The following is a 17,677-nucleotide window of genomic DNA, read 5'->3' on the forward strand; positions in this document are numbered from 1 at the left end:
TGCATAACCACACCTTCCATCCCCGTGAAGGTTCCGTGTGACAAAGCAAGCTCCATTTCCAGCTCCCTGTTCCAAAAATCCATTGAATATATGGTCCCCAAATAGGGGACGTATCAGATATTAAACTAATAAGAACAGACACTACGCTTGATCTTGAGCCAATTGGCCGAGAAGAGATGATCAGAAATGGTTTGCCACTTGGGCCGCACCAAGGCCTACAACCGACACCCACTGTGGAGACATAGCAAAAGATTGCCGCATGGAAGACATTTCCAGAAACTCTGGATGCTCTGTCGATGACTGTTCTGTGGTGTGCATGTGTTCAAGCTGTGCGCAACGCGTTTTGAATCTGCATAACCACACCCTCCATCCCCGTGAAGGTTCCGTGTGACAAAGCAAGCTCCATTTCCAGCTCCCTGTTCCAAAAATCCATTTAATATATGGTCCCCAAATAGGGGACGTATCAGATATTAAACTAATAAGAACAGACACTACGCTTGATCTTGAGCCATTTGGCCGAGAAGAGATGATCAGAAATGGTTTGCCACTTGGGCCGCACCAAGGCCTACAACCGACACCCACTGTGGAGACGTAGCAAAAGATTGCCGCAGGGAAGATATTTCCAGAAACTCTGGATGATCTGTCGATGACAGTTCTGCGGTGTGCATGTGTTCAAGCTGTGCGCAACGCGTTTTGAATCTGCATAACCACACCCTCCATCCCCGTGAAGGTTCCGTGTGACAAAGCAAGCTCCATTTCCAGCTCCCTGTTCCAAAAATCCATTTAATATATGGTCCCCAAATAGGGGATGTATCAGATATTAAACTAATAAGAACAGACACTACGCTTGATCTTGAGCCATTTGGCCGAGAAGAGATGATCAGAAATGGTTTTCCACTTGGGCCGCACCAAGGCCTACAACCGACACCCACTGTGGAGATGTAGCAAAAGATTGCCGCAGGGAAGACATTTCCAGAAACTCTGGATGATCTGTCGATGACAGTTCTGCGGTGTGCATGTGTTCAAGCTGTGCGCAACGCGTTTTGAATCTGCATAACCACACCCTCCATCCCCGTGAAGGTTCCGTGTGACAAAGCAAGCTCCATTTCCAGCTCCCTGTTCCAAAAATCCATTTAATATATGGTCCCCAAATAGGGGATGTATCAGATATTAAACTAATCAGAACAGACACTACGCTTGATCTTGAGCCATTTGGCCGAGAAGAGATGATCAGAAATGGTTTGCCACTTGGGCCGCACCAAGGCCTACAACCGACACCCACTGTGGAGATGTAGCAAAAGATTGCCGCAGGGAAGACATTTCCAGAAACTCTGGATGCTCTGTCGATGACAGTTCTGCGGTGTGCATGTGTTCAAGCTGTGCGCAACGCGTTTTGAATCTGCATAACCACACCCTCCATCCCCGTGAAGGTTCCGTGTGACAAAGCAAGCTCCATTTCCAGCTCCCTGTTCCAAAAATCCATTTAATATATGGTCCCCAAATAGGGGACGTATCAGATATTAAACTAATAAGAACAGACACTACGCTTGATCTTGAGCTATGTGGCCAAGAAGAGATGATCAGAAATGGTTTGCCACTTGGGCCACACCAAGGCCTACAACCGACACCCACTGTGGAGACGTAGCAAAAGATTGCCGCAGGGAAGACATTTCCAGAAACTCTGGATGATCTGTCGATGACAGTTCTGCGGTGTGCATGTGTTCAAGCTGTGCACAACGCGTTTTGAATCTGCATAACCACACCTTCCATCCCCGTGAAGGTTCCGTGTGACAAAGCAAGCTCCATTTCCAGCTCCCTGTTCCAAAAATCCATTGAATATATGGTCCCCAAATAGGGGACGTATCAGATATTAAACTAATAAGAACAGACACTACGCTTGATCTTGAGCCAATTGGCCGAGAAGAGATGATCAGAAATGGTTTGCCACTTGGGCCGCACCAAGGCCTACAACCGACACCCACTGTGGAGACATAGCAAAAGATTGCCGCATGGAAGACATTTCCAGAAACTCTGGATGCTCTGTCGATGACTGTTCTGTGGTGTGCATGTGTTCAAGCTGTGCGCAACGCGTTTTGAATCTGCATAACCACACCCTCCATCCCCGTGAAGGTTCCGTGTGACAAAGCAAGCTCCATTTCCAGCTCCCTGTTCCAAAAATCCATTTAATATATGGTCCCCAAATAGGGGACGTATCAGATATTAAACTAATAAGAACAGACACTACGCTTGATCTTGAGCCATTTGGCCGAGAAGAGATGATCAGAAATGGTTTGCCACTTGGGCCGCACCAAGGCCTACAACCGACACCCACTGTGGAGACGTAGCAAAAGATTGCCGCAGGGAAGATATTTCCAGAAACTCTGGATGATCTGTCGATGACAGTTCTGCGGTGTGCATGTGTTCAAGCTGTGCGCAACGCGTTTTGAATCTGCATAACCACACCCTCCATCCCCGTGAAGGTTCCGTGTGACAAAGCAAGCTCCATTTCCAGCTCCCTGTTCCAAAAATCCATTTAATATATGGTCCCCAAATAGGGGATGTATCAGATATTAAACTAATAAGAACAGACACTACGCTTGATCTTGAGCCATTTGGCCGAGAAGAGATGATCAGAAATGGTTTTCCACTTGGGCCGCACCAAGGCCTACAACCGACACCCACTGTGGAGATGTAGCAAAAGATTGCCGCAGGGAAGACATTTCCAGAAACTCTGGATGATCTGTCGATGACAGTTCTGCGGTGTGCAAGTGTTCAAGCTGTGCGCAACGCGTTTTGAATCTGCATAACCACACCCTCCATCCCCGTGAAGGTTCCGTGTGACAAAGCAAGCTCCATTTCCAGCTCCCTGTTCCAAAAATCCATTTAATATATGGTCCCCAAATAGGGGATGTATCAGATATTAAACTAATCAGAACAGACACTACGCTTGATCTTGAGCCATTTGGCCGAGAAGAGATGATCAGAAATGGTTTGCCACTTGGGCCGCACCAAGGCCTACAACCGACACCCACTGTGGAGATGTAGCAAAAGATTGCCGCAGGGAAGACATTTCCAGAAACTCTGGATGCTCTGTCGATGACAGTTCTGCGGTGTGCATGTGTTCAAGCTGTGCGCAACGCGTTTTGAATCTGCATAACCACACCCTCCATCCCCGTGAAGGTTCCGTGTGACAAAGCAAGCTCCATTTCCAGCTCCCTGTTCCAAAAATCCATTTAATATATGGTCCCCAAATAGGGGACGTATCAGATATTAAACTAATAAGAACAGACACTACGCTTGATCTTGAGCTATGTGGCCAAGAAGAGATGATCAGAAATGGTTTGCCACTTGGGCCACACCAAGGCCTACAACCGACACCCACTGTGGAGACGTAGCAAAAGATTGCCGCAGGGAAGACATTTCCAGAAACTCTGGATGATCTGTCGATGACAGTTCTGCGGTGTGCATGTGTTCAAGCTGTGCGCAACGCGTTTTGAATCTGCATAACCACACCCTCCATCCCCGTGAAGGTTCCGTGTGACAAAGCAAGCTCTATTTCCATCTCCCTGTTCCAAAAATCCATTTAATATATGGTCCCCAAATAGGGGATGTATCAGATATTAAACTAATAAGAACAGACACTACGCTTGATCTTGAGCCATTTGGCCGAGAAGAGATGATCAGAAATGGTTTGCCACTTGGGCCGCACCAAGGTCTATAACCGACACCCACTGTGGAGACGTAGCAAAAGATTGCCGCAGGGAAGACATTTCCAGAAACTCTGGATGCTCTATCGATGACAGTTCTGCGGTGTGCATGTGTTCAAGCTGTGCGCAACGCGTTTTGAATCTGCATAACCACACCCTCCATCCCCGTGAAGGTTCCGTGTGACAAAGCAAGCTCCATTTCCAGCTCCCTGTTCCAAAAATCCATTTAATATATGGTCCCCAAATAGGGGATGTATCAGATATTAAACTAATAAGAACAGACACTACGCTTGATCTTGAGCCATTTGGCCGAGAAGAGATGATCAGAAATGGTTTGCCACTTGGGCCGCACCAAGGCCTACAACCGACACCCACTGTGGAGACGTAGCAAAAGATTGCCGCAGGGAAGATATTTCCAGAAATTCTGGATGATCTGTCGATGACAGTTCTGCGGTGTGCATGTGTTCAAGCTGTGCGCAACGCGTTTTGAATCTGCATAACCACACCCTCCATCCCCGTGAAGGTTCCGTGTGACAAAGCAAGCTCCATTTCCAGCTCCCTGTTCCAAAAATCCATTTAATATATGGTCCCCAAATAGGGGATGTATCAGATATTAAACTAATAAGAACAGACACTACGCTTGATCTTGAGCCATTTGGCCGAGAAGAGATGATCAGAAATGGTTTGCCACTTGGGCCGCACCAAGGCCTACAACCGACACCCACTGTGGAGATGTAGCAAAAGATTGCCGCAGGGAAGACATTTCCAGAAACTCTGGATGATCTGTCGATGACAGTTCTGCGGTGTGCATGTGTTCAAGCTGTGCGCAACGCGTTTTGAATCTGCATAACCACACCCTCCATCCCCGTGAAGGTTCCGTGTGACAAAGCAAGCTCCATTTCCAGCTCCCTGTTCCAAAAATCCATTTAATATATGGTCCCCAAATAGGGGACGTATCAGATATTAAACTAATAAGAACAGACACTACGCTTGATCTTGAGCCATTTGGCCGATAAGAGATGATCAGAAATGGTTTGCCACTTGGGCCGCACCAAGGCCTACAACCGACACCCACTGTGGAGAAGTAGCAAAAGATTGCCGCAGGGAAGACATTTCCAGAAACTCTGGATGATCTGTCGATGACAGTTCTGCGGTGTGCATGTGTTCAAGCTGTGCGCAACGCGTTTTGAATCTGCATAACCACACCCTCCATCCCCGTGAAGGTTCCGTGTGACAAAGCAAGCTCCATTTCCAGCTCCCTGTTCCAAAAATCCATTTAATATATGGTCCCCAAATAGGGGACGTATCAGATATTAAACTAATAAGAACAGACACTACGCTTGATCTTGAGCCATTTGGCCGAGAAGAGATGATCAGAAATGGTTTGCAACTTGGGCCGCACCAAGGCCTACAACCGACACCCACTGTGGAGACGTAACAAAAGATTGCCGCATGGAAGACATTTCCAGAAACTCTGGATGCTCTGTCGATGACAGTTCTGCGGTGTGCATGAGTTCAAGCTGTGCGCAACGCGTTTTGAATCTGCATAACCACACCCTCCATCCCCGTGAAGGTTCCGTGCGACAAAGCAAGCTCCATTTCCAGCTCCCTGTTCCAAAAATCCATTTAATATATGGTCCCCAAATAGGGGACGTATCAGATATTAAACTAATAAGAACAGACACTACGCTTGATCTTGAGCCAATTGGCCGAGAAGAGATGATCAGAAATGGTTTGCCACTTGGGCCGCACCAAGGCCTACAACCGACACCCACTGTGGAGACATAGCAAAAGATTGCCGCATGGAAGACATTTCCAGAAACTCTGGATGCTCTGTCGATGACTGTTCTGTGGTGTGCATGTGTTCAAGCTGTGCGCAACGCGTTTTGAATCTGCATAACCACACCCTCCATCCCCGTGAAGGTTCCGTGTGACAAAGCAAGCTCCATTTCCAGCTCCCTGTTCCAAAAATCCATTTAATATATGGTCCCCAAATAGGGGACGTATCAGAAATTAAACTAATAAGAACAGACACTACGCTTGATCTTGAGCCATTTGGCCGATAAGAGATGATCAGAAATGGTTTGCCACTTGGGCCGCACCAAGGCCTACAACCGACACCCACTGTGGAGATGTAGCAAAAGATTGCCGCAGGGAAGACTTTTCCAGAAACTCTGGATGCTCTATCGATGACAGTTCTGCGGTGTGCATGTGTTCAAGCTGTGCGCAACGCGTTTTGAATCTGCATAACCACACCCTCCATCCCCGTGAAGGTTCCGTGTGACAAAGCAAGCTCCATTTCCAGCTCCCTGTTCCAAAAATCCATTTAATATATGGTCCCCAAATAGGGGACGTATCAGATATTAAACTAATAAGAACAGACACTACGCTTGATCTTGAGCCATTTGGCCGAGAAGAGATGATCAGAAATGGTTTGCCACTTGGGCCGCACCAAGGCCTACAACTGACACCCACTGTGGAGACGTAGCAAAAGATTGCCGCATGGAATACATTTCTAGAAACTCTGGATGCTCTGTCGATGACAGTTCTGCGGTGTGCATGAGTTAAAGCTGTGCGCAACGCGTTTTGAATCTGCATAATCACACCCTCCATCCCCGTGAAGGTTCCGTGCGACAAAGCAAGCTCCATTTCCAGCTCCCTGTTCCAAAAATCCATTTAATATATGGTCCCCAAATAGGGGACGTATCAGATATTAAACTAATAAGAACAGACACTATGCTTGATCTTGAGCCATTTGGCCGAGAAGAGATGATCAGAAATGGTTTGCCACTTGGGCTGCACCAAGGCCTACAACCGACACCCACTGTGGAGACGTAGCAAAAGATTGCCGCATGGAAGACATTTCCAGAAATTCTAGATGCTCTGTCGATGACAGTTCTGCGGTGTGCATGTGTTCAAGCTGTGCGCAACGCGTTTTGAATCTGCATAACCACACCCTCCATCCCCGTGAAGGTTCCGTGTGACAAAGCAAGCTCCATTTCCAGCTCCCTGTTCCAAAAATCCATTTAATATATGGTCCCCAAATAGGGGACGTATCAGAAATTAAACTAATAAGAACAGACACTACGCTTGATCTTGAGCCATTTGGCCGATAAGAGATGATCAGAAATGGTTTGCCACTTGGGCCGCACCAAGGCCTACAACCGACACCCACTGTGGAGATGTAGCAAAAGATTGCCGCAGGGAAGACTTTTCCAGAAACTCTGGATGCTCTATCGATGACAGTTCTGCGGTGTGCATGTGTTCAAGCTGTGCGCAACGCGTTTTGAATCTGCATAACCACACCCTCCATCCCCGTGAAGGTTCCGTGTGACAAAGCAAGCTCCATTTCCAGCTCCCTGTTCCAAAAATCCATTTAATATATGGTCCCCAAATAGGGGACGTATCAGAAATTAAACTAATAAGAACAGACACTACGCTTGATCTTGAGCCATTTGGCCGATAAGAGATGATCAGAAATGGTTTGCCACTTGGGCCGCACCAAGGCCTACAACCGACACCCACTGTGGAGATGTAGCAAAAGATTGCCGCAGGGAAGACTTTTCCAGAAACTCTGGATGCTCTATCGATGACAGTTCTGCGGTGTGCATGTGTTCAAGCTGTGCGCAACGCGTTTTGAATCTGCATAACCACACCCTCCATCCCCGTGAAGGTTCCGTGTGACAAAGCAAGCTCCATTTCCAGCCTCCTGTTCCAAAAATCCATTTAATATATGGTCCCCAAATAGGGGACGTATCAGATATTAAACTAATAAGAACAGACACTACGCTTGATCTTGAGCCATTTGGCCGAGAAAAGATGATCAGAAATGGTTTGCCACTTGGGCCGCACCAAGGCCTACAACTGACACCCACTGTGGAGACGTAGCAAAAGATTGCCGCATGGAATACATTTCTAGAAACTCTGGATGCTCTGTCGATGACAGTTCTGCGGTGTGCATGAGTTAAAGCTGTGCGCAACGCGTTTTGAATCTGCATAATCACACCCTCCATCCCCGTGAAGGTTCCGTGCGACAAAGCAAGCTCCATTTCCAGCTCCCTGTTCCAAAAATCCATTTAATATATGGTCCCCAAATAGGGGACGTATCAGATATTAAACTAATAAGAACAGACACTATGCTTGATCTTGAGCCATTTGGCCGAGAAGAGATGATCAGAAATGGTTTGCCACTTGGGCCGCACCAAGGCCTACAACCGACACCCACTGTGGAGACGTAGCAAAAGATTGCCGCATGGAAGACATTTCCAGAAATTCTAGATGCTCTGTCGATGACAGTTCTGCGGTGTGCATGTGTTCAAGCTGTGCGCAACGCGTTTTGAATCTGCATAACCACACCCTCCATCCCCATGAAGGTTCCGTGTGACAAAGCAAGCTCCATTTCCAGCTCCCTGTTCCAAAAATCCATTTAATATATGGTCCCCAAATAGGGGACGTATCAGATATTAAACTAATAAGAACAGACACTACGCTTGATCTTGAGCCATTTGGCCGATAAGAGATGATCAGAAATGGTTTGCCACTTGGGCCGCACCAAGGCCTACAACCGACACCCACTGTGGAGACCTAGCAAAAGATTGCCGCAGGGAAGACATTTCCAGAAACTCTGGATGCTCTGTCGATGACAGTTCTGCGGTGTGCATGTGTTCAAGCTGTGCGCAACGCGTTTTGAATCTGCATAACCACACCCTCCATCCCCGTGAAGGTTCCGTGTGACAAAGCAAGCTCCATTTCCAGCTCCCTGTTCCAAAAATCCATTTAATATATGGTCCCCAAATAGGGGACGTATCAGATATTAAACTAATAAGAACAGACACTACACTTGATCTTGAGCCATTTGGCCGAGAAGAGATGATCAGAAATGGTTTGCCACTTGGGCCGCACCAAGGCCTACAACCGACACCCACTGTGGAGACGTAGCAAAAGATTGCCGCAGGGAAGACATTTCCAGAAACTCTGGATGCTCTGTCGATGACAGTTCTGCGGTGTGCATGTGTTCAAGCTGTGCGCAACGCGTTTTGAATCTGCATAACCACACCTTCCATCCCCGTGAAGGTTCCGTGTGACAAAGCAAGCTCCATTTCCAGCTCCCTGTTCCAAAAATCCATTTAATATATGGTCCCCAAATAGGGGACGTATCAGATATTAAACTAATAAGAACAGACACTACGCTTGATCTTGAGCCAATTGGCCGAGAAGAGATGATCAGAAATGGTTTGCCACTTGGGCCGCACCAAGGCCTACAACCGACACCCACTGTGGAGACATAGCAAAAGATTGCCGCATGGAAGACATTTCCAGAAACTCTGGATGCTCTGTCGATGACTGTTCTGTGGTGTGCATGTGTTCAAGCTGTGCGCAACGCGTTTTGAATCTGCATAACCACACCCTCAATCCCCGTGAAGGTTCCGTGTGACAAAGCAAGCTCCATTTCCAGCTCCCTGTTCCAAAAATCCATTTAATATATGGTCCCCAAATAGGGGACGTATCAGATATTAAACTAATAAGAACAGACACTACGCTTGATCTTGAGCCATTTGGCCGAGAAGAGATGATCAGAAATGGTTTGCCATTGGGCCGCACCAAGGCCTACAACCGACACCCACTGTGGAGACGTAGCAAAAGATTGCCGCAGGGAAGACATTTCCAGAAACTCTGGATGCTCTGTCGATGACAGTTCTGCGGTGTGCATGTGTTCAAGCTGTGCGCAACGCGTTTTGAATCTGCATAACCACACCCTCCATCCCCGTGAAGGTTCCGTGTGACAAAGCAAGCTCCATTTCCAGCTCCCTGTTCCAAAAATCAATTTAATATATGGTCCCCAAATAGGGGACGTATCAGATATTAAACTAATAAGAACAGACACTACGCTTGATCTTGAGCCATTTGGCCGAGAAGAGATGATCAGAAATGTTTTGCCACTTGGGCCGCACCAAGGCCTACAACCGACACCCACTGTGGAGACGTAGCAAAAGATTGCCGCAGGGAAGACATTTCCAGAAACTCTGGATGCTCTGTCGATGACAGTTCTGCGGTGTGCATGTGTTCAAGCTGTGCGCAACGCGTTTTGAATCTGCATAACCACACCCTCCATCCCAGTGAAGATTCCGTGTGACAAAGCAAGCTCCATTTCCAGCTCCCTGTTCCAAAAATCCATTTAATATATGGTCCCCAAATAGGGGACGTATCAGATATTAAACTAATAAGAACAGACACTACGCTTGATCTTGAGCCATTTGGCCGAGAAGAGATGATCAGAAATGGTTTGCCACTTGGGCCGCACCAAGGCCTACAACCGACACCCACTGTGGAGACGTAGCAAAAGATTGCCGCAGGGAAGACATTTCCAGAAACTCTGGATGCTCTGTCGATGACAGTTCTACGGTGTGCATGTGTTCAAGCTGTGCGCAACGCATTTTGAATCTGCATAACCACACCCTCCATCCCCGTAAAGGTTCTGTGTGACAAAGCAAGCTCCATTTCCAGCTCCCTGTTCCAAAAATCCATTTAATATATGGTCCCCGAATAAGGGACGTATCAGATATTAAACTAATAAGAACAGACACTACGCTTGATCTTGAGCCATTTGGCCGAGAAGAGATGATCAGAAATGGTTTGCCACTTGGGCCGCACCAAGGCCTACAACCGACACCCACTGTGGAGACGTAGCAAAAGATTGCCGCAGGGAAGACATTTCCAGAAACTCTGGATGCTCTGTCGATGACAGTTCTACGGTGTGCATGTGTTCAAGCTGTGCACAACGCATTTTGAATCTGCATAACCACACCCTCCATCCCCGTAAAGGTTCTGTGTGACAAAGCAAGCTCCATTTCCAGCTCCCTGTTCCAAAAATCCATTTAATATATGGTCCCCGAATAGGGGACGTATCAGATATTAAACTAATAAGAACAGACACTACGCTTGATCTTGAGCCATTTGGCCGAGAAGAGATGATCAGAAATGGTTTGCCACTTGGGCCGCACCAAGGCCTACAACCGACACCAACTGTGGAGACGTAGCAAAAGATTGCCGCAGGGAAGACATTTCCAGAAACTCTGGATGCTCTATCGATGACAGTTCTGCGGTGTGCATGTGTTCAAGCTGTGCGCAACGCGTTTTGAATCTGCATAACCACACCCTCCATCCCCGTGAAGGTTCCGCGTGACAAAGCAAGCTCCATTTCCAGCTCCCTGTTCCAAAAATCCAGTTAATATATGGTCCCCAAATAGGGGACGTATCAGATATTAAACTAATAAGAACAGACACTACATTTGATCTTGAGCCATTTGGCCGAGAAGAGATGATCAGAAATGGTTTGCCACTTGGGCCGCACCAAGGCCTACATCCGACACCCACTGTGGAGACGTAGCAAAAGATTGCCGCAGGGAAGACATTTCCAGAAACTCTGGATGCTCTGTCGATGACAGTTCTGCGGTGTGCATGTGTTCAAGCTGTGCGCAACGCATTTTGAATCTGCATAACCACACCCTCCATCCCCATGAAGGTTCCGTGTGACAAAGCAAGCTCCATTTCCAGCTCCCTGTTCCAAAAATCCATTTAATATATGGTCCCCAAATAGGGGACGTATCAGATATTAAACTAATAAGAACAGACACTACGCTTGATCTTGAGCCATTTGGCCGAGAAGAGATGATCAGAAATGGTTTGCCACTTGGGCCGCACCAAGGCCTACAACCGACACCCACTGTGGAGATGTAGCAAAAGATTGCCGCAGGGAAGACATTTCCAGAAACTCTGGATGCTCTGTTGATGACAGTTCTGCGGTGTGCATGTGTTCAAGCTGTGCGCAACGCGTTTTGAATCTGCATAACCACACCCTCCATCCCCGTGAAGGTTCCGTGTGACAAAGCAAGCTCCATTTCCAGCTCCCTGTTCCAAAAATCCATTTAATATATGGTCCCCAAATAGGGGACGTATCAGCTATTAAACTAATAAGAACAGACACTACGCTTGATCTTGAGCCATTTGGCCGAGAAGAGATGATCAGAAATGGTTTGCCACTTGGGCCGCACCAAGGCCTACAACCGACACCCACTGTGGAGACGTAGCAAAAGATTGCCGCAGGGAAGACATTTCCAGAAACTCTGGATGCTCTGTCGATGACAGTTCTGCGGTGTGCATGTGTTCAAGCTGTGCGCAACGCGTTTTGAATCTGCATAACCACACCCTCCATCCCCGTGAAGGTTCCGTGTGACAAAGCAAGCTCCATTTCCAGCTCCCTGTTCCAAAAATCCATTTAATATATGGTCCCCAAATAGGGGACGTATCAGATATTAAACTAATAAGAACAGACACTACGCTTGATCTTGAGCCATTTGGCCGAGAAGAGATGATCAGAAATGGTTTGCAACTTGGGCCGCACCAAGGCCTACAACCGACACCCACTGTGGAGACGTAACAAAAGATTGCCGCATGGAAGACATTTCCAGAAACTCTGGATGCTCTGTCGATGACAGTTCTGCGGTGTGCATGAGTTCAAGCTGTGCGCAACGCGTTTTGAATCTGCATAACCACACCCTCCATCTCCGTGAAGGTTCCGTGCGACAAAGCAAGCTCCATTTCCAGCTCCCTGTTCCAAAAATCCATTTAATATATGGTCCCCAAATAGGGGACGTATCAGATATTAAACTAATAAGAACAGACACTACGCTTGATCTTGAGCCAATTGGCCGAGAAGAGATGATCAGAAATGGTTTGCCACTTGGGCCGCACCAAGGCCTACAACCGACACCCACTGTGGAGACCTAGCAAAAGATTGCCGCAGGGAAGACATTTCCAGAAACTCTGGATGCTCTGTCGATGACAGTTCTGCGGTGTGCATGTGTTCAAGCTGTGCGCAACGCGTTTTGAATCTGCATAACCACACCCTCCATCCCCATGAAGGTTCCGTGTGACAAAGCAAGCTCCATTTCCAGCTCCCTGTTCCAAAAATCCATTTAATATATGGTCCCCAAATAGGGGACGTATCAGATATTAAACTAATAAGAACAGACACTACGCTTGATCTTGAGCCATTTGGCCGATAAGAGATGATCAGAAATGGTTTGCCACTTGGGCCGCACCAAGGCCTACAACCGACACCCACTGTGGAGACCTAGCAAAAGATTGCCGCAGGGAAGACATTTCCAGAAACTCTGGATGCTCTGTCGATGACAGTTCTGCGGTGTGCATGTGTTCAAGCTGTGCGCAACGCGTTTTGAATCTGCATAACCACACCCTCCATCCCCGTGAAGGTTCCGTGTGACAAAGCAAGCTCCATTTCCAGCTCCCTGTTCCAAAAATCCATTTAATATATGGTCCCCAAATAGGGGACGTATCAGATATTAAACTAATAAGAACAGACACTACACTTGATCTTGAGCCATTTGGCCGAGAAGAGATGATCAGAAATGGTTTGCCACTTGGGCCGCACCAAGGCCTACAACCGACACCCACTGTGGAGACGTAGCAAAAGATTGCCGCAGGGAAGACATTTCCAGAAACTCTGGATGCTCTGTCGATGACAGTTCTGCGGTGTGCATGTGTTCAAGCTGTGCGCAACGCGTTTTGAATCTGCATAACCACACCCTCCATCCCCGTGAAGGTTCCGTGTGACAAAGCAAGCTCCATTTCCAGCTCCCTGTTCCAAAAATCCATTTAATATATGGTCCCCAAATAGGGGACGTATCAGATATTAAACTAATAAGAACAGACACTACACTTGATCTTGAGCCATTTGGCCGAGAAGAGATGATCAGAAATGGTTTGCCACTTGGGCCGCACCAAGGCCTACAACCGACACCCACTGTGGAGACGTAGCAAAAGATTGCCGCAGGGAAGACATTTCCAGAAACTCTGGATGCTCTGTCGATGACAGTTCTGCGGTGTGCATGTGTTCAAGCTGTGCGCAACGCGTTTTGAATCTGCATAACCACACCTTCCATCCCCGTGAAGGTTCCGTGTGACAAAGCAAGCTCCATTTCCAGCTCCCTGTTCCAAAAATCCATTTAATATATGGTCCCCAAATAGGGGACGTATCAGATATTAAACTAATAAGAACAGACACTACGCTTGATCTTGAGCCATTTGGCCGAGAAGAGATGATCAGAAATGGTTTGCCACTTGGGCCGCACCAAGGCCTACAACCGACACCCACTGTGGAGTTGTAGCAAAAGATTGCCGCAGGGAAGACATTTCCAGAAACTCTGGATGCTCTGTCGATGACAGTTCTGCGGTGTGCATGTGTTCAAGCTGTGCGCAACGCGTTTTGAATCTGCATAACCACACCCTCCATCCTCGTGAAGGTTACGTGTGACAAAGCAAGCTCCATTTCCAGCTCCCTGTTCCAAAAATCCATTTAATATATGGTCCCCAAATAGGGGACGTATCAGATATTAAACTAATAAGAACAGACACTACGCTTGATCTTGAGCCATTTGGCCGAGAAGAGATGATCAGAAATGGTTTGCCACTTGGGCCGCACCAAGGCCTACAACCGACACCCACTGTGGAGACGTAGCAAAAGATTGCCGCAGGGAAGACATTTCCAGAAACTCTGGATGCTCTGTCGATGACAGTTCTACGGTGTGCATGTGTTCAAGCTGTGCGCAACGCATTTTGAATCTGCATAACCACACCCTCCATCCCCGTAAAGGTTCTGTGTGACAAAGCAAGCTCCATTTCCAGCTCCCTGTTCCAAAAATCCATTTAATATATGGTCCCCGAATAGGGGACGTATCAGATATTAAACTAATAAGAACAGACACTACGCTTGATCTTGAGCCATTTGGCCGAGAAGAGATGATCAGAAATGGTTTGCCACTTGGGCCGCACCAAGGCCTACAACCGACACCAACTGTGGAGACGTAGCAAAAGATTGCCGCAGGGAAGACATTTCCAGAAACTCTGGATGCTCTATCGATGACAGTTCTGCGGTGTGCATGTGTTCAAGCTGTGCGCAACGCGTTTTGAATCTGCATAACCACACCCTCCATCCCCGTGAAGGTTCCGCGTGACAAAGCAAGCTCCATTTCCAGCTCCCTGTTCCAAAAATCCAGTTAATATATGGTCCCCAAATAGGGGACGTATCAGATATTAAACTAATAAGAACAGACACTACATTTGATCTTGAGCCATTTGGCCGAGAAGAGATGATCAGAAATGGTTTGCCACTTGGGCCGCACCAAGGCCTACATCCGACACCCACTGTGGAGACGTAGCAAAAGATTGCCGCAGGGAAGACATTTCCAGAAACTCTGGATGCTCTGTCGATGACAGTTCTGCGGTGTGCATGTGTTCAAGCTGTGCGCAACGCATTTTGAATCTGCATAACCACACCCTCCATCCCCATGAAGGTTCCGTGTGACAAAGCAAGCTCCATTTCCAGCTCCCTGTTCCAAAAATCCATTTAATATATGGTCCCCAAATAGGGGACGTATCAGATATTAAACTAATAAGAACAGACACTACGCTTGATCTTGAGCCATTTGGCCGAGAAGAGATGATCAGAAATGGTTTGCCACTTGGGCCGCACCAAGGCCTACAACCGACACCCACTGTGGAGATGTAGCAAAAGATTGCCGCAGGGAAGACATTTCCAGAAACTCTGGATGCTCTGTCGATGACAGTTCTGCGGTGTGCATGTGTTCAAGCTGTGCGCAACGCGTTTTGAATCTGCATAACCACACCCTCCATCCCCGTGAAGGTTCCGTGTGACAAAGCAAGCTCCATTTCCAGCTCCCTGTTCCAAAAATCCATTTAATATATGGTCCCCAAATAGGGGACGTATCAGATATTAAACTAATAAGAACAGACACTACGCTTGATCTTGAGCCATTTGGCCGAGAAGAGATGATCAGAAATGGTTTGCCACTTGGGCCGCACCAAGGCCTACAACCGACACCCACTGTGGAGACGTAGCAAAAGATTGCCGCAGGGAAGACATTTCCAGAAACTCTGGATGCTCTGTCGATGACAGTTCTGCGGTGTGCATGTGTTCAAGCTGTGCGCAACGCGTTTTGAATCTGCATAACCACACCCTCCATCCCCGTGAAGGTTCCGTGTGACAAAGCAAGCTCCATTTCCAGCTCCCTGTTCCAAAAATCCATTTAATATATGGTCCCCAAATAGGGGACGTATCAGATATTAAACTAATAAGAACAGACACTACGCTTGATCTTGAGCCATTTGGCCGAGAAGAGATGATCAGAAATGGTTTGCAACTTGGGCCGCACCAAGGCCTACAACCGACACCCACTGTGGAGACGTAACAAAAGATTGCCGCATGGAAGACATTTCCAGAAACTCTGGATGCTCTGTCGATGACAGTTCTGCGGTGTGCATGAGTTCAAGCTGTGCGCAACGCGTTTTGAATCTGCATAACCACACCCTCCATCCCCGTGAAGGTTCCGTGCGACAAAGCAAGCTCCATTTCCAGCTCCCTGTTCCAAAAATCCATTTAATATATGGTCCCCAAATAGGGGACGTATCAGATATTAAACTAATAAGAACAGACACTACGCTTGATCTTGAGCCAATTGGCCGAGAAGAGATGATCAGAAATGGTTTGCCACTTGGGCCGCACCAAGGCCTACAACCGACACCCACTGTGGAGACATAGCAAAAGATTGCCGCATGGAAGACATTTCCAGAAACTCTGGATGCTCTGTCGATGACTGTTCTGTGGTGTGCATGTGTTCAAGCTGTGCGCAACGCGTTTTGAATCTGCATAACCACACCCTCCATCCCCGTGAAGGTTCCGTGTGACAAAGCAAGCTCCATTTCCAGCTCCCTGTTCCAAAAATCCATTTAATATATGGTCCCCAAATAGGGGACGTATCAGATATTAAACTAATAAGAACAGACACTACGCTTGATCTTGAGCCATTTGGCCGATAAGAGATGATCAGAAATGGTTTGCCACTTGGGCCGCACCAAGGCCTACAACCGACACCCACTGTGGAGATGTAGCAAAAGATTGCCGCAGGGAAGACTTTTCCAGAAACTCTGGATGCTCTATCGATGACAGTTCTGCGGTGTGCATGTGTTCAAGCTGTGCGCAACGCGTTTTGAATCTGCATAACCACACCCTCCATCCCCGTGAAGGTTCCGTGTGACAAAGCAAGCTCCATTTCCAGCTCCCTGTTCCAAAAATCCATTTAATATATGGTCCCCAAATAGGGGACGTATCAGATATTAAACTAATAAGAACAGACACTACGCTTGATCTTGAGCCATTTGGCCGAGAAGAGATTATCAGAAATGGTTTGCCACTTGGGCCGCACAAAGGCCTACAACCGACACCCACTGTGGAGACGTAGCAAAAGATTGCCACAGGGAAGACATTTCCAGAAACTCTGGATGCTCTGTTGATGACAGTTCTGCGGTGTGCATGTGTTCAAGCTGTGCGCAACGCGTTTTGAATCTGCCTAACCACACCCTCCATCCCCGTGAAGGTTCCGTGTGACAAAGCAAGCTCCATTTCCAGCCTCCTGTTCCAAAAATCCATTTAATATATGGTCCCCAAATAGGGGACGTATCAGATATTAAACTAATAAGAACAGACACTACGCTTGATCTTGAGCCATTTGGCCGAGAAAAGATGATCAGAAATGGTTTGCCACTTGGGCCGCACCAAGGCCTACAACTGACACCCACTGTGGAGACGTAGCAAAAGATTGCCGCATGGAATACATTTCTAGAAACTCTGGATGCTCTGTCGATGACAGTTCTGCGGTGTGCATGAGTTAAAGCTGTGCGCAACGCGTTTTGAATCTGCATAATCACACCCTCCATCCCCGTGAAGGTTCCGTGCGACAAAGCAAGCTCCATTTCCAGCTCCCTGTTCCAAAAATCCATTTAATATATGGTCCCCAAATAGGGGACGTATCAGATATTAAACTAATAAGAACAGACACTATGCTTGATCTTGAGCCATTTGGCCGAGAAGAGAT

At 47.5% G+C, this 17,677-nt stretch overlaps 2 non-coding genes and 49 pseudogenes across 2 annotated transcripts; all 51 read right to left on the reverse strand.

Moving 5' to 3' along the window:
* Positions 1–26: 26 nt before the first annotated feature.
* Positions 27–178, reverse strand: LOC143796022 (U2 spliceosomal RNA; annotated as a pseudogene).
* Positions 179–354: 176 nt separating this feature from the next.
* LOC143795440 (U2 spliceosomal RNA) lies at positions 355–528 on the reverse strand (annotated as a pseudogene).
* A 176-nt stretch (positions 529–704) lies between these two features.
* Positions 705–878, reverse strand: LOC143796467 (U2 spliceosomal RNA; annotated as a pseudogene).
* Positions 879–1,054: 176 nt separating this feature from the next.
* Positions 1,055–1,228, reverse strand: LOC143797264 (U2 spliceosomal RNA; annotated as a pseudogene).
* A 176-nt stretch (positions 1,229–1,404) lies between these two features.
* On the reverse strand, positions 1,405–1,578 carry LOC143796867 (U2 spliceosomal RNA; annotated as a pseudogene).
* A 198-nt stretch (positions 1,579–1,776) lies between these two features.
* Positions 1,777–1,928, reverse strand: LOC143796023 (U2 spliceosomal RNA; annotated as a pseudogene).
* Positions 1,929–2,104: 176 nt separating this feature from the next.
* LOC143795441 (U2 spliceosomal RNA) lies at positions 2,105–2,278 on the reverse strand (annotated as a pseudogene).
* A 176-nt stretch (positions 2,279–2,454) lies between these two features.
* On the reverse strand, positions 2,455–2,628 carry LOC143796468 (U2 spliceosomal RNA; annotated as a pseudogene).
* A 176-nt stretch (positions 2,629–2,804) lies between these two features.
* LOC143797265 (U2 spliceosomal RNA) lies at positions 2,805–2,978 on the reverse strand (annotated as a pseudogene).
* Positions 2,979–3,154: 176 nt separating this feature from the next.
* On the reverse strand, positions 3,155–3,328 carry LOC143796869 (U2 spliceosomal RNA; annotated as a pseudogene).
* A 176-nt stretch (positions 3,329–3,504) lies between these two features.
* LOC143795773 (U2 spliceosomal RNA) lies at positions 3,505–3,678 on the reverse strand (annotated as a pseudogene).
* A 176-nt stretch (positions 3,679–3,854) lies between these two features.
* LOC143796469 (U2 spliceosomal RNA) lies at positions 3,855–4,028 on the reverse strand (annotated as a pseudogene).
* A 176-nt stretch (positions 4,029–4,204) lies between these two features.
* On the reverse strand, positions 4,205–4,378 carry LOC143796470 (U2 spliceosomal RNA; annotated as a pseudogene).
* A 176-nt stretch (positions 4,379–4,554) lies between these two features.
* Positions 4,555–4,728, reverse strand: LOC143797129 (U2 spliceosomal RNA; annotated as a pseudogene).
* Positions 4,729–4,904: 176 nt separating this feature from the next.
* LOC143795442 (U2 spliceosomal RNA) lies at positions 4,905–5,078 on the reverse strand (annotated as a pseudogene).
* A 176-nt stretch (positions 5,079–5,254) lies between these two features.
* LOC143794086 (U2 spliceosomal RNA) lies at positions 5,255–5,428 on the reverse strand (annotated as a pseudogene).
* A 176-nt stretch (positions 5,429–5,604) lies between these two features.
* LOC143797267 (U2 spliceosomal RNA) lies at positions 5,605–5,778 on the reverse strand (annotated as a pseudogene).
* A 176-nt stretch (positions 5,779–5,954) lies between these two features.
* LOC143795443 (U2 spliceosomal RNA) lies at positions 5,955–6,128 on the reverse strand (annotated as a pseudogene).
* A 176-nt stretch (positions 6,129–6,304) lies between these two features.
* Positions 6,305–6,478, reverse strand: LOC143795930 (U2 spliceosomal RNA; annotated as a pseudogene).
* A 176-nt stretch (positions 6,479–6,654) lies between these two features.
* Positions 6,655–6,828, reverse strand: LOC143797268 (U2 spliceosomal RNA; annotated as a pseudogene).
* Positions 6,829–7,004: 176 nt separating this feature from the next.
* LOC143797269 (U2 spliceosomal RNA) lies at positions 7,005–7,178 on the reverse strand (annotated as a pseudogene).
* A 198-nt stretch (positions 7,179–7,376) lies between these two features.
* Positions 7,377–7,528, reverse strand: LOC143795691 (U2 spliceosomal RNA; annotated as a pseudogene).
* Positions 7,529–7,704: 176 nt separating this feature from the next.
* LOC143795931 (U2 spliceosomal RNA) lies at positions 7,705–7,878 on the reverse strand (annotated as a pseudogene).
* A 176-nt stretch (positions 7,879–8,054) lies between these two features.
* On the reverse strand, positions 8,055–8,228 carry LOC143797010 (U2 spliceosomal RNA; annotated as a pseudogene).
* A 176-nt stretch (positions 8,229–8,404) lies between these two features.
* LOC143794170 (U2 spliceosomal RNA) lies at positions 8,405–8,578 on the reverse strand (annotated as a pseudogene).
* Positions 8,579–8,776: 198 nt separating this feature from the next.
* Positions 8,777–8,928, reverse strand: LOC143794325 (U2 spliceosomal RNA; annotated as a pseudogene).
* A 176-nt stretch (positions 8,929–9,104) lies between these two features.
* LOC143794723 (U2 spliceosomal RNA) lies at positions 9,105–9,278 on the reverse strand (annotated as a pseudogene).
* Positions 9,279–9,453: 175 nt separating this feature from the next.
* Positions 9,454–9,627, reverse strand: LOC143794492 (U2 spliceosomal RNA; annotated as a pseudogene).
* Positions 9,628–9,786: 159 nt separating this feature from the next.
* Positions 9,787–9,977, reverse strand: LOC143794586 (U2 spliceosomal RNA). Its single transcript, XR_013220421.1, has one exon. It is a non-coding gene; the product is annotated as a U2 spliceosomal RNA (small nuclear RNA).
* A 198-nt stretch (positions 9,978–10,175) lies between these two features.
* Positions 10,176–10,327, reverse strand: LOC143796253 (U2 spliceosomal RNA; annotated as a pseudogene).
* Positions 10,328–10,525: 198 nt separating this feature from the next.
* Positions 10,526–10,677, reverse strand: LOC143795722 (U2 spliceosomal RNA; annotated as a pseudogene).
* A 176-nt stretch (positions 10,678–10,853) lies between these two features.
* On the reverse strand, positions 10,854–11,027 carry LOC143795890 (U2 spliceosomal RNA; annotated as a pseudogene).
* Positions 11,028–11,203: 176 nt separating this feature from the next.
* On the reverse strand, positions 11,204–11,377 carry LOC143794658 (U2 spliceosomal RNA; annotated as a pseudogene).
* A 176-nt stretch (positions 11,378–11,553) lies between these two features.
* LOC143795780 (U2 spliceosomal RNA) lies at positions 11,554–11,727 on the reverse strand (annotated as a pseudogene).
* Positions 11,728–11,903: 176 nt separating this feature from the next.
* On the reverse strand, positions 11,904–12,077 carry LOC143795444 (U2 spliceosomal RNA; annotated as a pseudogene).
* Positions 12,078–12,253: 176 nt separating this feature from the next.
* LOC143794123 (U2 spliceosomal RNA) lies at positions 12,254–12,427 on the reverse strand (annotated as a pseudogene).
* A 176-nt stretch (positions 12,428–12,603) lies between these two features.
* LOC143797011 (U2 spliceosomal RNA) lies at positions 12,604–12,777 on the reverse strand (annotated as a pseudogene).
* Positions 12,778–12,953: 176 nt separating this feature from the next.
* LOC143794171 (U2 spliceosomal RNA) lies at positions 12,954–13,127 on the reverse strand (annotated as a pseudogene).
* A 176-nt stretch (positions 13,128–13,303) lies between these two features.
* LOC143794172 (U2 spliceosomal RNA) lies at positions 13,304–13,477 on the reverse strand (annotated as a pseudogene).
* Positions 13,478–13,675: 198 nt separating this feature from the next.
* Positions 13,676–13,827, reverse strand: LOC143795669 (U2 spliceosomal RNA; annotated as a pseudogene).
* Positions 13,828–13,995: 168 nt separating this feature from the next.
* On the reverse strand, positions 13,996–14,177 carry LOC143794301 (U2 spliceosomal RNA). The gene has a single exon (XR_013220405.1). It is a non-coding gene; the product is annotated as a U2 spliceosomal RNA (small nuclear RNA).
* Positions 14,178–14,375: 198 nt separating this feature from the next.
* On the reverse strand, positions 14,376–14,527 carry LOC143795723 (U2 spliceosomal RNA; annotated as a pseudogene).
* Positions 14,528–14,703: 176 nt separating this feature from the next.
* LOC143795891 (U2 spliceosomal RNA) lies at positions 14,704–14,877 on the reverse strand (annotated as a pseudogene).
* A 176-nt stretch (positions 14,878–15,053) lies between these two features.
* LOC143794659 (U2 spliceosomal RNA) lies at positions 15,054–15,227 on the reverse strand (annotated as a pseudogene).
* A 176-nt stretch (positions 15,228–15,403) lies between these two features.
* On the reverse strand, positions 15,404–15,577 carry LOC143795445 (U2 spliceosomal RNA; annotated as a pseudogene).
* Positions 15,578–15,753: 176 nt separating this feature from the next.
* Positions 15,754–15,927, reverse strand: LOC143795446 (U2 spliceosomal RNA; annotated as a pseudogene).
* A 176-nt stretch (positions 15,928–16,103) lies between these two features.
* Positions 16,104–16,277, reverse strand: LOC143794087 (U2 spliceosomal RNA; annotated as a pseudogene).
* Positions 16,278–16,453: 176 nt separating this feature from the next.
* Positions 16,454–16,627, reverse strand: LOC143797130 (U2 spliceosomal RNA; annotated as a pseudogene).
* Positions 16,628–16,803: 176 nt separating this feature from the next.
* LOC143795447 (U2 spliceosomal RNA) lies at positions 16,804–16,977 on the reverse strand (annotated as a pseudogene).
* A 198-nt stretch (positions 16,978–17,175) lies between these two features.
* LOC143795707 (U2 spliceosomal RNA) lies at positions 17,176–17,327 on the reverse strand (annotated as a pseudogene).
* Positions 17,328–17,503: 176 nt separating this feature from the next.
* LOC143795932 (U2 spliceosomal RNA) lies at positions 17,504–17,677 on the reverse strand (annotated as a pseudogene).

This window comes from Ranitomeya variabilis, chromosome 1 (assembly GCF_051348905.1).
Source record: "Ranitomeya variabilis isolate aRanVar5 chromosome 1, aRanVar5.hap1, whole genome shotgun sequence".
Classification (NCBI taxonomy): domain Eukaryota; kingdom Metazoa; phylum Chordata; class Amphibia; order Anura; family Dendrobatidae; genus Ranitomeya; species Ranitomeya variabilis.